At 48.0% G+C, this 16,389-nt stretch overlaps 1 long non-coding RNA gene and 3 other non-coding genes across 4 annotated transcripts in view; 1 reads left to right on the forward strand and 3 right to left on the reverse strand.

Annotated features, from left to right (window-relative positions):
- Positions 1–16,389, reverse strand: part of LOC143810245 (uncharacterized) — a 95,365-nt gene that overhangs the window by 11,569 nt on the left and 67,407 nt on the right. The gene's annotated exons all lie outside the window — the stretch shown is intronic.
- On the reverse strand, positions 5,142–5,214 carry TRNAA-AGC (transfer RNA alanine (anticodon AGC)). Its single transcript has one exon. It is a non-coding gene; the product is annotated as a tRNA-Ala (tRNA).
- On the forward strand, positions 5,777–5,858 carry TRNAS-AGA (transfer RNA serine (anticodon AGA)). Its single transcript has one exon. It is a non-coding gene; the product is annotated as a tRNA-Ser (tRNA).
- TRNAY-GUA (transfer RNA tyrosine (anticodon GUA)) lies at positions 16,176–16,260 on the reverse strand. The gene is given in 2 exon segments: positions 16,176–16,211; positions 16,224–16,260. It is a non-coding gene; the product is annotated as a tRNA-Tyr (tRNA).

Here is a 16,389-nt window from a genome sequence, read left to right on the forward strand (position 1 = left end):
AAGTCAATGGGACACCAAGTATCGGAAGGTATCCTGATGGTTCCCAGGGTCTGAAGGAGAGGAAACTCTCCTTCAGGCCCTGGGATCCATATTAATGTGTAAAATAAAGAATTAAAATAAAAAATATTGATATAATCACCTCTCCGGAGACCCTGCACCTCACCGCTGTTAACCGGCAGCCTTCTTTGCTTAAAATGAGCGCGTTTAGGGCCTTCCATGACATCACGGCTTCTGATTGGTCGCGTGCCGCTCATGTGACCGCCAGGCGACCAATCACAAGCCGTGACGTCATTCTCAGGTCCTAAATTCCTAGAATTAGGAATTTAGGACCTGAGAATGACGTCACGGCTTGTGATTGGTCACGTGGCGGTCACATGAGCGGCACGCAACCAATCAGAAGCCGTGACGCCATGGAAGGTGCTGAACGCGCTCATTTTAAGCAAAGCAGGCTGCCGGTTACTACCAGGGCGCGTCAGAGGGTGAGTATATCCCTATTTTTTATTTTAATTCTTTATTTTTTACATGGATATGGATCCCAGGGCCTGAAGGAGAGTTTCCTCTCCTTTAGACCCTGGGAACCATACACTGGGAACTTCCGATTCCGATTCCCGATACCACAAAAGTATCGGATCTCGGTATCGGAATTCCGATACCGCAAGTATCGGCCGATACCCGATACTTGCGGTATCGGAATGCTCAACACTAGTGAAGTGGTATTGCTGGAGCGTGAGGCTCCAGCGTAGCAACCTCCTATTCATCCAGGAGACCATGTGTAACCAGCTGAGGGGGTTGTGGTCCGTCTCTACGAAGAAGTGGTGCTCGTATAAGTAGGGCTGCAGACGTTGCAGGGCCCATACAATTGCCAGGCATTTCTTTTCCATCGTGGAGAAGGCCACCTTCCTCGGCAATAGCTTCCTGCTCTGGTACAAGACAGGATGTTCATGGCCTGTTGAGTTAACCTGACTGAGTACAGCACCAAGGCCAAAGTCACTGGCGTCGGTCTGTACTACAAATGGCCATTCAAAGTCAGCAGCTTGTAGTACTGGGAAGCTAGAGAGAGTGATCTTGAGCGCCTGGAAAGCTGTCTCACAGGGGACTGTTCAGTTTACTGTGATAGGCAACTTCTTGGTGAGGTCGATCAGGGGTTTTGCCAGGGTACTATAGTGTGGGACTAATCGCCTATTGTACCTGGCGGTCCCCAGGAAGGACACCACCTGCTTCTTGGTCCTGGGGGTGGGCCAGGATGCAATGGCATCCACTTTCCCAGGCTCTGGCTTCAGAACCCCCCTGCCTACCCGGTGACCTAGGTAGAGGACCTCGCCCATGCCCAGCTGGCATTTTTCTGGCTTGATGGTCAAACCTGCCCATTGGATCCACCCAAGCACCTGTGCCTGATGATATCTTCCAGGTACACGGCCGCGTACCCTTCAAGTTCATTGAGTTGATGTTCAGTGTGTTGACCATCCACTGAAAAGTGGCAGAGGCATTCTTCATCACTGTGGACTCATACAGTCCAAAAGGGGTAGTAAAGGCAGAGTGTTCCCGTGCCTCATGGATCATGGGAATCTACCAATATCCCTAGCTCAGATCCATGATGGTCAGGTACTTAGCCCTGGCCAAAAGGTCATCATCAGCAGGTCATCGATGTGTGGTATGGGGAATGCATCAGTGAGCTTCACAGCAATGAGCCCCCTGTAGTCCACGCAGAACTAGGTTGTTGGTTCTTTTTGGGAACTAGGACTACAGACGAAGCCCATGCGCTGCCGGATGCTTGGATCACCCCAGCTTCAGCATTTCATCAATCTCTTGGCGCATGTGCTGCTGCACCTCGTTAGAGACCTGATATGCTGAAGTCCAGATCTGGGGGTGATTCCCAGTGTTCACGTCATGGACGGCTGTCTCAGTCCTTCTGGGCAGGCTGCTGAACAGCTCCCGGAAGGGGTTGTAACAATATATAGGTACTAAGGAATCTGATAGCATGGGATAAAACCAGTCTGAGAGCAAAGCTGCAGTAAAAGATATATTTAAACAAAACAGAAATGCAAACAGAACTAACACAGATATTCCTGCAATTGTAACGAGGTGCTCAGCACAATATGGTAAACAAGAAAGCAAACAGAACTAACACAGATATTCCTGCAAATGTAACGAGATGCTCAGCACAATATAGTAAATCACAGCACAGTGGATTGCGGGACGCGACCGCTAATATGAACCAGTCCAGCAAGGATATGACGAGGGGGCAAACAGGACACTTGACAAGGAAGTCCAGTAGGTTATCAGTGGAAATGTACACAGTACTTAAACTTGAGAATCCAGCAGAAGTGAAGTAGAAATGCACACAGTACTTAAACGAGGAAGTCCAGCAAAACTTGATCCCACGTGCGCACAGCACTTGTTTGTGGAAGTTCAATAATATGCAGGTGGTGCATTGATCATGAAGTCCTGGTGAAAGAGGATGAAGGGAAAAAGAGGAAGAGCGCTATCTAAGCGTAGTAGATAAGTACAAAACTCTCTTGGTGAGAAAAGCAACACTGGAATCTTGTTCACCTGGTGTGGTTGTGCAAAGAGGCACAACACTGGGAAAAGCTTAGCAAACAAGGGAAATCCTTCCACAGGTGTGCTGCCAGTCGCAGCAGTTCCAGAGGTGAGATGCAGCTCAAAGGGGCGAGGCAGACTGCCGAGTAGTGAGCAGCTGAAGCAGGGAGTTCCCCAGACCACAGGCAGAAGCTCAGGAGCCAGCAGCACAAAATACTGAAGCACAGAACACCACATGACTCGGACTTAAATAATCAGGACAGACAGGAAGTTCCATGACAGGGTGAGATCCAAGACTCCATCTTGGATCAGGGCAAACAGGAACAAGGGAAGTCCGGAATCCTTACAGGGGTGTACGGTGACCATCAGCTGGAACCATTGGTACTCTGAGACCTGGTTGCCAACCTTCACCTCCTCAATGGATCCACCGCCTTGGCTTGGGTAAGCAGATCCAGGAGGGTTTCTGCCTCTCCTTCCTCAAGAATGTTGCACATGGGGAGGGCTCAGGCCTCCCACTCATGATGGGTTTTCAGCGTGTTGAAGTGGAAGGCCTTCCTCCTTCCACAAGCATGGTTCAGGGTGACCAGGTACGTGACAGTTGAGCTGCTGGTGAGCATATTGTCATGCACCAGCCTCATCAAGGCCATCATCTTCTCCCGGAAGCGCACTGCTTACTCGATGACCAACACTTCAGGGGTGGTCAAGTCCCCTTCCCATGCCTCTCACCAGAGGCAGGGGCCCCCACACACATTGCCCATACAGGAGCTTAAAGGAGAAGAACCACATTGAGGCCTCTGGAACCTCCAGGTAGGCAAATAACAGGTGTGAGAGGTACTGCTCCCAATCTCTCCTGTGAGAGTCGACCAACATCTTAAGCAATTGCTTAAAAGTGCCATTGAACTGCTCGTACAGGCCATTAGTCTGTGGGTGGTACGGGCTGGTCACCAGATGTTGCAGAAGGGGTCTCAAAGCACCATTATATATTTCTACTCTGGAGAAATTGATGCCACTTTAGTGGTGTGTGCCAATACATTTTTGAAATGTGGAAACTCCAAGTTGGGTTTCCATCTGGTTAGTTACCTGTAGTGGAAGGCGTCTTAGCACCAGGCCTACACCTGTCACTCATCCATCTCTTAGGGTATGTTTCCACGTTCAGGAAACGCTGCGTTTTTGACGCTGCGTTTTTCCGCAGCGTCAAAAACGCAGCGTCCAGATGTTACAGCATAGTGGATGGGATTTCATGAAATCCAGACTCCACTATGCGTTAAAAAACGCATGCGTTTTTGCCGCGAAAACGCATGCGTGGTGCGTTTTTTCGAAACGCAGCATGTTGCTACTGTGAGCAAAACACGCAGGTACACCGCAGGTGACCTGCCAGTGACCTCAGGTGCAGTTTTGGTCAGGATTTTACCTGCATAAAATCCTGACCAAAGCCTGAAGCAAAACTGAACGTGGAAACATACCCTTACTGATCAATTTGTAAGCTAGAAATACTGGGCCAGGCCCTGTCCCATCCATCCATGCTGCATCTTTACAAAATTTCGGCTGTGGGTCCATTGATGGCACTTTTATATTAAAATATCACATATAGTTATAAATATATTATTTAATATCATGTGAATTGTTTTATATTTATCAAAATAAAGTATTGGTTTTAGCTAAGTTTGCTTCTCTTTAGCACTTCCTGATCTATACATGATTAACTGTCTTGTGATCTATTTTGGATTCTAGTGTATAAACACGCAGAACAAACAGGGATAACAAAAATAAACTAACATACAAAACACTCACCCAAAGGTAGAGAGGTATATAGGGAACTGTATGAACGTACAAACCAAATGTACGTTCAGTTCAGCTCAGCAACTCCAAGGAGCTAGGAAGTAAAACTTTCACCGACAAGGAAGAGGAGGTCTGGCCAGACTTTATAGAGAGAGAAATGACCAGATCAGGAACAGCTGGGAGATGGAATTGTAAGTTTTTAACCAGCATAGAAAGGGTTGTTAACCTCTGCAGCACCAAAGGAAACAAAATACACTTAATATGAAAAAACACTCGGGCTAAATGGAAGATATGTGATTCACAATATGTAGTGATTTTCTAAGATCTCCCAGGAAGACGTGGCCCACTCGTGACAACTGGCTGCTGCATTCAGTGTCGATTCGAGGGGAGAGTTTATCAAGAGGGAGACCGATTAGTGGAGAGCAGTATTCAGGACGAGAATGAGTAAAATGATTATTTGTGAAACAAGGGAATATTTCTTCTTTATTTTACTTTTCTCTGAGGAAAATGAAGGAAACTGATGAGGAAGATGAAAATTCCTTTATCCTGACAATTATCTCAATGTAAACAATGAGATCAGATGAATTCCATCATCTCTAAGATCGTTCTGTTGGGTCACAAACCTAAGTGTTAATTCAGCTCATATGGGATGTTTGGAGCTGAGGTACAACGGAAAAAATGGAAATAGCCTGGGTGTTCTGGAGGGGGTCTGCACATTATGACCTTGTACTTCTCTAGGGATAGTCACCGTTTAATGTATCATGGACTAAGTGGGTTGATTAGGATAAAAAGAAGAAAATTCTCACCTTTATTTGATAAAAAGGTGGAGGATGCGGGCATCGATCCCGCTACCTCTCGCATGCTAAGCGAGCGCTCTACCATTTGAGCTAATCCCCCTTTCTCTTGTTTCACAGTGGCCGGTCACATTTTACCGTGATGTTGCCTGTCTTGGTGAAGTTGCTGATTGATAGTGCTGTAATAAGGATTCCGAGAGACAGGAGGGACGTTCTCACGGCACAGAGAAGGACGACCACAAAGAAATATCTACTGGTAGATCAGATCTCTCTGCTGATCCTGCTGCTGCTGTAGATCACAGACATTTCACATTTCACCAGTTCTTGCTGTTTCCCAGGACAGGACATCACCCTTGGCCTTTCTGTCCTCACACAGCAGTACCCAGATGTAGAGTTTATATTTATTTTATAACATTATCTGTAACCACGATCAATTCTAGAGGAAAGTGATCAGAGAAGGCGACTGCTGTCTGGATGATCCGCGCTGCAGTGAATTAGGAACCGTAATTACCCTAAAAGAAGAGCCGGGGACAGTGATGATAATGTGTGCAAAACTGTAAAGAGCTGCGGAATATGTTAGCGCTATATAAAAATAAAGATCATTATTATTTTCAGCCCCACACGAAGCGAGCTGACACTGAGGAAGAACTGCAACATAAACAGCTGTAGTCGTGGCCGAGTGGTTAAGGCGATGGACTAGAAATCCATTGGGGTCTCCCCGCGCAGGTTCAAATCCTGCCGACTACGTGTGATTTTTTTTCTCTCTGTTAAACTGTAATGCGCTGCGGAACATATAATAAAAGATTATTATTATCATCATTATTAAATAAATAAAGATTATTATTCTCTTGAAAAATAATTTAATCTAATTGGAAGGCTGTGGAACACACTACACGTGACTATGGCAGGTAGACGGACAACCCCTGTCCTTCCTACATGGCTGATGGATCAGGTATAGAAATCATTTTCTGTGTGAATATATGACACGGTGACAGGAGGGTGAGGACAGCGGTGGTGAGGACAGGTCGGCAGCGGCGGTGACAGAAGTTCCAGGACAGCGGCGGTGAGGACAGGTCGGCAGTGGCGGTGACAGAAGTTCCCGGATAGCGGTGGTGAGGACAGGTCGGCAACGGCGGTGACAGAAGTTCCCGGACAGCGGCGGTGAGGACAGGTCGGCAGCAGCAGTGACAGAAGTTCCCGGACAGCAGCGGTGAGGACAGGTCGGCAGCAGCGGTGAGGACAGGTCGGCAGCGGCGGTGACAGAAGTTCCCGGACAGCGGCGGTGAGGACAGGTCGGCAGTGGCGGTGAGGACAGGTCGGCAGCGGCGGTGACAGAAGTTCCCGGACAGCGGCGGTGAGGACAGGTCGGCAGTGGCGGTGAGGACAGGTCGGCAGCGGCGGTGACAGAAGTTCCCGGACAGCGGCGGTGAGGACAGGTCGGCAGTGGCGGTGAGGACAGGTCGGCAGCAGCAGTGACAGAAGTTCCCGGACAGCAGCGGTGAGGACAGGTCGGCAGCAGCGGTGAGGACAGGTCGGCAGCGGCGGTGACAGAAGTTCCCGGACAGCGGCGGTGAGGACAGGTCGGCAGTGGCGGTGAGGACAGGTCGGCAGCGGCGGTGACAGAAGTTCCCGGACAGCGGCGGTGAGGACAGGTTGGCTAATACCAGTGTACAGATCTGTGCTCACTGCTGGGAGCAGTCTCTGCCACAGCCCTGATCTGAGCGGTGAGAGCAGGACAGCGGCGGTGACTTCTTCCATGGATGAGAACAGCACGGCAGCCCGGTATTCGTGGCACAATGTCAGGAAGCCGACCTGCACTCACCGCCGCTGTCAGCGCAGTGTTCACAGCAGTGTAAGCTCCTGCTGCAGCGCTCTGACCACTAAGTCAGCTCTGCTATATCAGCATAGCGCCTTATTCAGACGCTGAGCTATTAACCCTATAACTGCAGGTCAACAGCATTTGATTACATGACAGGCTCTCTTAGAAAATATCAAAACTTTTATATTATTTTTCATACTTTACATCATTACAACTTTTTTTGTATTAAAACTTTATTACTTTACATTCACTTCAATATTGTTGAAACAACAACTCAACAGGTCAACTGCTTGGAAGGCAGCTATGCTCACCACTATACCACCAACGCTCCACATCTGAGGCTCCTAAGGTAACTCCAGCACTGCACCTGGGGTGGTGGACAAGGTCTCACAAGATGTCTCCCTTTAACCTCTTGGTTCCCCTGCTGTTCCCTCACGGTCAGGGTGTGTGGAGCAGGATGAGGCGCTGTGCCGCTACATACAGGGCAGATGGCAGCTGTAATATGCAGGGATGTAAACTGTCTTACTCTGTTCCTGCCCCTGAAGACAACAGCAGCACTGTGTGTATGGTGTCATCAGGCTCGGACTGGCCCACCGGAGAACCGGAGGATCCTCCGGTGGGCCCAGGCACAGACACCTGCTGGAAGGGCCCCCACTGCTCTAGGGCCCCCACTGCTCCAGGGCCCCCACTGCTCCAGGGCCCCCCCCCTTGAAGACGATACTCACCAGGACCCTGCTCCAGCGATGGTCTCGGCGTCTGCACTGCAGCTCGTCCTGCTTGTGCGGTCACGTGGTACCACTCATTAAGGCCATGAATATGCGCATATTCATGACCTTAATGACAGTATCACATGACCGCACAAGCAGGAAGCAGATGCGATGCTGCGCCGCCGCCGGGAGTCGGGACAGCGCGAGGTATGTCGGCACGGCCGTGCAGTGTGTGGGACAGGTGAGTATGAGGACGGGGGTACTGGGGGCTGAAGGAGGACATTAGCCGGCGCGCGGTGCAGCGGCGGCGGCGGCGGGGGGGGTAAGTCTGGGGAAGATTGCTGGTCACACTGGGGGCAGTGCTGTACACTGGGGCAATGCTGGACACGCGCAGATTGCTGGACAATGGGGCAGATAGATTTCTGGACACACTGGGGGCAATGCTGGACACTGGGGCAGATTGCTTTTCACACTGGGGGCAGTGCTGTACACTGGGGCAATGCTGGACACGGGCAGATTGCTGGTCACACTGGGGGCAGTGCTGTACACTGGGGCAATGCTGGACACTGGGGCAGATTGCTGGACACTGGGGCAGATTGCTGGTCACACTGGGGGCAGTGCTGTACACTGGGGCAATGCTGGACACTGGGGCAGATTGCTGGACAATGGGGCAGATAGATTGCTGGACACACTGGGGGCAATGCTGGACACTGGGGCAGATTGCTGGTCACACTGGGGGCAGTGCTGTACACTGGGGCAGATTGCTGGACACTGGGGCAGATTGCTGGACACTGGGGCAGATTGCTGGTCACACTGGGGGCAGTGCTGTACATTGGGGCAATGCTGGACACTGGGGCAGATTGCTGGACAATGGGGCAGATAGATTGCTGGACACACTGGGGGCAATGCTGGACACTGGGGCAGATTGCTGGTCACACTGGGGGCAGTGCTGTACACTGGGGCAATGCTGGACACTGGGGCAGATTGCTGGTCACACTGGGGGCAGTGCTGTACATTGGGGCAATGCTGGACACTGGGGCAGATTGCTGGACAATGGGGCAGATAGATTGCTGGACACACTGGGGGCAATGCTGGACACTGGGGCAGATTGCTGGTCACACTGGGGCAGATTGCTGGTCACACTGGGGGCAGTGCTGTACACTGGGGCAATGCTGGACACTGGGGCAGATTGCTGGACACTGGGGCAGATTGCTGGTCACACTGGGGGCAGTGCTGTACACTGGGGCAATACTGGACACTGGGGCAGATTGCTGGACACTGGGGCAGATTGCTGGTCACACTGGGGGCAGTGCTGTACACTGGGGCAATGCTGGACACTGGGGCAGATTGCTGGACAATGGGGCAGATAGATTGCTGGACACACTGGGGGCAATGCTGGACACTGGGGCAGATTGCTGGTCACACTGGGGGCAGTGCTGTACACTGGGGCAATGCTGGACACTGGGGCAGATTGCTGGACACTGGGGCAGATTGCTGGTCACACTGGGGGCAGTGCTGTACATTGGGGCAATGCTGGACACTGGGGCAGATTGCTGGACAATGGGGCAGATAGATTGCTGGACACACTGGGGGCAATGCTGGACACTGGGGCAGATTGCTGGTCACACTGGGGGCAGTGCTGTACACTGGGGCAATGCTGGACACTGGGGCAGATTGCTGGACACTGGGGCAGATTGCTGGTCACACTGGGGGCAGTGCTGTACACTGGGGCAATGCTGGACACTGGGGCAGATTGCTGGACACTGGGGCAGATTGCTGGTCACACTGGGGGCAGTGCTGTACACTGGGGCAATGCTGGACACTGGGGCAGATTGCTGGACAATGGGGCATATAGATTGCTGGACACACTGGGGGCAATGCTGGACACTGGGGCAGATTGCTGGTCACACTGGGGGCAGTGCTGTACACTGGGGCAATGCTGGACACTGGGGCAGATTGCTGGACACTGGGGCAGATTGCTGGACACTGGGGCAGATTGCTGGTCACACTGGGGGCAGTGCTGGACACTGGGGCAATGCTGGACACACTGGGGGCAATGCTGGACACTGGGGCAGATTGCTGGACACACTGGGGGCAATGCTGGACACTGGGGCAGATTGCTGGACACACTGGGGGCAGTGCTGGACACTGGGGCAGATTGTTGGACACACTGGGGGCAGTGCTGGACATACTGGGGCAGATTGCTGGACACACTGGGGGTAATATGCTGGACACACTGGGGCAGATTGCTGGACACACTGTCTGGGGGCAATGCTGGACACTCTGGGGTAATATGCTGGACATACTGGGGCAGATTGCTGGACACACTGGGGGCAGGACTGGAGGCATGGGCAGAATGTAAACACGGGGCATGATTGGAGACACGGGGCAGAATGAAAGACATGGGGCAGGATTGGATCATGGGGCAGGATTGGATCATGGGGCAGGATGGATACGAAGGAGACAGAATGGGGCAGGATGGGGAGATCATATGGGGTAGAATGGATACTCATGAGGGCAGGATGCGAGAACATATGGCTGGAGCCAGGAATGAGATAAACGGGGCCAGGGTGGGGAATATTATTACCATAGGGGCTAATTAAGGGATATTATTACTGCAGTGATGTATTTATTTTATTTTTTGAGGACACTGTTTTAAATGGGGGGGGGCGGTCCTGTTAGTGTGCAGAGTGACACTATATCGCCTTTTTTTCTTCATGTGGTGTAATGTAGAAGTTGTGAAAAATTAAGTAATGTGTTCTGCAAGCGGAGCTCGAGATAACTGTGTTATTTCCTGCAGAAACGAGTCCTGGCTGGATGAAGTGACGGCGGTCTGTGCTGGATGAAAGATGAAGGACTTCACCTAGAGACGTCACTGGTGAGTCAGTGTTACCTATACACTGACACTATACACTGTATACTATATACAGAGGTCCTGTGTACAATGTCACCAGTGATCACTGTATTACCTATATATTATATACAGAGCTCCTGTGTATAATGTCACCAGTGATCTCTGTATTACCTCTACACAGACACTGCATACTAAGTACAGATCTCCTGTGTACAATGTCACTTAGGCTGCCGTCACACATTCAGTATTTGGTCTGTAATTTACATCAGTATTTGTAAGCCAAAACCAGGAGTGGGTGATAAATACAGAAGTGGTGCATATGTTTCTATTATACTTTGCCTCTGATTGTCCCACTCCTGGTTTTGGCTTACAAATACTGATGTAAAATACTGACCAAATACTGCTAGTGTGACGGCAGCCTTATGATGATAGTATTGTGATTTGTTTTGTTTTTTTTATTTCTGATCAGTATTGTAGTATTCAGTCACTATGTGGTGGTAATATGTGGTCTGGAAATGGTGTTGTGGTATTTGTCCCTTGTATGTGCTATTTGGTCACCAAGTGGTGGTAATATGTGGTCTGGAAATGGTGTTGTGGTATTTGTCCCTTGTATGTGCTATTTGGTCACCAAGTGGTGGTAATATGTGGTCTTGACATGGTGCGGTGGTATTTGTCCTTTGTATGTAGTATTATTCGGTCACTATGTGGTCTGGTCATGGTGTGGTGGTATTTCTTCCTGTATGTGGTATTATTGGTCTTGGTATAGTGGATTGTGTTGTGTATGGCGGTCATTTGTTCTCTCTGATATTAATTAGGAGAAGATTCTTTATTTCCATTAGAGTTTCAATGCTTTGTACACAGCGGCGGAGATGCACTTACAGGGGGTTTCCTGTGGAAAAAAGTAATCACCTCTCCACAGGATAAGTGATAACGTATTGATTGGTGGGGATCTGACTGCTTGGACCCACTCCGCAAAATGTGGAACTTTTTATCCCCATTAGACTGGAGTGGCATGTCCGACTAGATCACTGATCCATTAATTCCCTCAGTGGCTGCACTTGTTTTTTTCTGGAAGCCCCAAAGAGAATGAATGGAGCTGCGGTCAGAAATCCCACCTGCCGCTGCATTTTAAAATAGTAATAAAAGTGTCCTGTCAGGGATAAAACTTCCCCATTCTTCCGATCGGTGCAGTTTCTAATGGTCGGATCTAAGCGATCACCTATCCTGTGGAGCCCATGGATCGGTGATAACTTGTTCTAACCAAGAACCCCATTAATGTAAACTACCGTAATGATACATCCCAGTTATTGGGGCACACGGTAGATGTGCAGCAGCCGCCGGTGTTTTACAGCCGATGCTCCACTATAATGACTGATATTTGCATATAGCTGTAGGGTGGGCCCCTAGAGTCCATTCCTCTGGTGGGCCCCAGACACCCCAGTCCGACGCTGGGTGTCATGCTGTTTTGGGCGCCGGCATCACACTTAGGTCGGAGTCACACTACCGTTGAGTACGGACGAGTGCTTTGCGATAAATCGTCATGTAGCACTCGGACCAGTATTCCTCTATGGGACAGCTCCCTTCACGGTATTTTTTCTCAGCCGTTTTCAGTGTGTGAGTGGAATCACCGCGTGCTGCCATTGTCACCGACACGGACGCCTGACACTCGGTTCAGGCCTGCATCAGAGCAGGAGCAGAGGGTCATTAGCATATCGCAACACACGCCATACGCTAGTGTGACTCCGGCCTTACTGATAATGTCTGCAAAGCGCTGCGGAATATGTTAGCGCTATAGAAAAAGAAAGATTATTATTATTACTGTATGGAAAATTGGTCCGAGTCTCCTTCCCAAGAGTCGCACGAGTGTCATGCAAGTACAATCCGATATTTCAAACCTAGCATCCGATTCATATCTGAGTGCAATGCGATTTTAACATGAGCTTTTACATAGAGAAATTCTCTGCCATTTACACATAATTTTCAAAGTAAATATTCGTCAAAACACTATATATATATATATATATATATATATATATTTATATACACATATACATACATATACACACACACACACATACTGTACATATAATAGATAGCCGCAATTAATGTGTGCGTGTAGTGAAATCACGCTAACAGGTTAGAATAGAATAAGCAGAATAGATATATACACATAGAATACATAGATACAGATAGATATACACACATACATAGATATATACAGTGTGTCCGTAAAGTCATGGTGCACTTTTATAGTTTACATTTTGGCACCCTTTCTCTGGCCTAATCATATCAGACCTGTTCATGAGGAGAGATAACAAGAACCAATCAAATGACACAAACTCATTTAGGCCATGTGCACACGTTCAGGATTTTTCGCGTTTTTTTCGCGTTTTTTTCGCGTTTTTTCGCTATAAAAACGCGAAAAAAAAGCTAACCTATGCCTCCTATTATTTACAGTGTATTCCGCATTTTTTGTGCAAATGTTGCGATTTTTTCCGTGAAAAAATCGCATCGCGGAAAAAAAAGCAACATGTTCATTAAAAATGCGGAATTGCGGGGATTCCGCACACCTAGGAGTCCATTGATCTGCTTACTTCCCGCACGGGGCTGTGCACACCATGCGGGAAGTAAGCAGATTATGTGCGGTTGGTACCCAGGGTGGAGGAGAGGAGACTCTCCTCCACGGACTGGGCACCATATAATTGGTCAAAAAATAAGAATTAAAATAAAAAATAGTCCTATACTCACCTTCGATGTCTTCCCGCCTCCACTGCACGCTGCCGCTTCGGTTCCTATAGCTGGTGTGCGGTGAAGGACCTGCGATGACGTCACGGTCCTGTGATTGGTCGAGACCGGTCATGTGACTACTCACGTGACCGCAACGTCATGGAAGGTCCTGTGCGCACACACCAGCTATACGGAACGGACGCCGGTGAGATGTCTGGGTGAGTATAACCATTTTTTTTATTTTTTTTATTATTTTTAAACATTCTATCTTTTACTATAGATGCTGCATAGGCTGCATCTATAGTAAAAAGATGGTCACACTTGTCAAACGCTATGTTTGACAAGTGTGACCAACCTGTCAGTCAGTTTTCCAAGCGATGCTACAGATCGCTTGGAAAACTTTAGCATTCTGCAAGCTAATTACGCTTGCAGAATGCTAAAAAAAAAATGCGGATTTCTTGCAGAAAATTTCCAGTTTTCTTCAGGAAATTTCTGCAAGAAATCCGGACGTGTGCACATACCCTTAAGCTGTTGCTGAGCCCCCAGTCAGATTAACCCCTGATAAGCTGGACTCTGATTAATACACTGCCAGGTCTGTGACATCATTCAACCACAAGCTTATGCTATCATTTGGATGTGTTTAGGGAAACAAATGGAGCCCACATCGAACTGCACTGAATAGGTATGAAATTGGGAGAGTTTTAATTTTATTTGGAGCAGATTTCACATTTCTATCTTTTTTTATTGCATTCCGGTGAAAGGTCAAAAGTGCACCATGACTTTACGGACACACTGTAGACGTCAGTGACACACACACATATATATTACACAAATAGAAGAAAAGCCGGCAATTCAGCAGCCTCTACAGTATAATCACTGCAGGAGCCGACATGATAGAAAAGATGGATTACATGCAGTAAATACATAGAATAGGTAGATATATAGATGTCAGTGACAAATGCAATTACCACAGTGTGTGTGCAGCTTACTGTACATGTATTTAATTAATAAATAGAAAAACTCATATAGCTAGGGAGATACGGCATATTAGCGTTTAATACCATAAATATATATATATACCCCATAGCAAATCACAGGACGTGTACAGACACACTGAAATCCAACTGGAAAAACACCACAACACTATTCAGTGTAATAAAGTCCAAATACTACAAAAATGTATTGCAAAAATATTTATTAATAATTACAAAAGATAAATGGCAGAAACATGGCTAAAAGTGACAGATCTTACCAAAACAGTGGTAAGGGAGCATGTGACCGCCCTGGGAGACAACACTAAGTTACAAGCCCTGGGGAGGGCGGGCGAGTGAGTGTGTGTGTCCCTGCGCCACCAGGTATGTGATTGGAGACGCTGCCACTGTGCATTATGGCCTCTGTTTACTCATGGCCTTTTTACTAACGCTTGTAACTTAGTGTTGTCTCCCAGGGCGGTCACATGCTCCCTTACCGCTGTTTTGGTAAGATCTGTCACTTTTAGCCATGTTTCTGCCATTTATCTTTTGTAATTATTAATAAATATTTTTGCAATATATTTTTGTAGTATTTGGACTTTATTACACTGAATAGTGTTGTGATGTATTTAATTAATAAAATATTATTTTTCAGTAAAAAATGGCGTGGGCTCCTGCGCAAATTTCGCAACCAGCAGAGGGAAAGCTGATGGCTGAGGGCAGATGTTTATAGACTGGGAAGGGGGTAATACCCATGGAGCTTCCCAGGCTATTAATACGTTTCAGAGTAAAATCTGACTCCTTCCTCAGGCCAAGACTTTCACATGTGGGCAACACAGGTGCAAAAGAAAACCTCCCTCGCCTTCATCATGGAGGTCTACTGCACATTTCTCCATTTTTATACAGGAAGCAGCCAGGCCATTAAGTGTTGGTTGGGTGAACTGGGGCATCTGTCTTGAGGAGGGCACTTGCATAGTGTTGGGTGGCCGCCTGATGTAATAGCATGAGCTTCTTTAATAGTCTGTAATCCAGGTGCATGTGTAATCCTACACAGCTGCCCCTGCCATGACTTGATAGGTTTGGAATTGGCTGCTCCATCACTATTTTGCACCTGTGCTGCTGCCGGCCTTTATCATGGGGTCTGCTGCATCCTGTGAGTGCAGTCGTAACCTGACTTGGTGCTGGTGAGGCTTTTCTGTCCTAGTTCTATCATTAACTCTTTCCTATCTTACAGACTTAACCTATTGTTCTTATCCTATATCCTATCTGTCGCTAAGCCACTTACTCCAGTATTGCACGTACCTTCCCTATACACTGCTCATAGTATACAGTAACACGTTCCATGACTTATACTGTACATTACCATAACACAAGACATAACACACACATCACTATTAGGCCGGGGTCACACTAGCGATGAATATGGGTGAGTGCTATGTGAGAAAACATCGCCCTGCACTCAGACCAGTATTCATCTATGGGGCAGATCACAGCTCCGTATTTCTCTGTCGTATTCTACGTGTGTGCAAAATCGCAGCTGAGTCTCGCCAATGCAAGTCTATGGGTGCGAGAAAAATTGGACACCACAAGGACCATGCGAGTGCTGTCTGATGTTTACGCAGCGGTGTCCTTTGAAAAGCCGGCAATTCACGTGCTGCATACAGTAATATCCTACTGACAGGTTACAATAGAATAGAAATATACACATAGAATACATAGATATGTCTTGTATATGTATGGACAATAAACCACCTGTCACAATCAATTCTAGAGGAAAGTGATCAGAGAAGGCGGCTTCTGTCTGGATGATCCGCGCTGCAGTGAATTAGGAACTGTAATTACCCTAATAGAAGCCCCACATCAGAAGAGCGAGACGGAAGAGATATTATTAAGGAAAATAATATTGTGGCTAATGTGACCCCATCAGTAATGTCGCCGCTTAATTCTTGACTTAATTATGTAATTCTAATAGTAAGTAATAAAATGTCCTTCGAACCGGAATCGAACCAGTGACCTAAGGATGTCTGTGCTCCACTACAGTCCTCCGCTCTACCAACTGAGCTATCGAAGGCTCGTGTCCTGCAGCTCTCCTGCCGTCATCTCCTCGCTGCGTCTCCAGGTTTATGGGTCACAGAACACCGGACATTTCTATCATATCTTATACATGTGCATTATTTACTGATCAATAAGATTCTGACTG

This window comes from Ranitomeya variabilis, chromosome 2, assembly GCF_051348905.1.
Source record: "Ranitomeya variabilis isolate aRanVar5 chromosome 2, aRanVar5.hap1, whole genome shotgun sequence".
NCBI lineage: Eukaryota > Metazoa > Chordata > Amphibia > Anura > Dendrobatidae > Ranitomeya > Ranitomeya variabilis.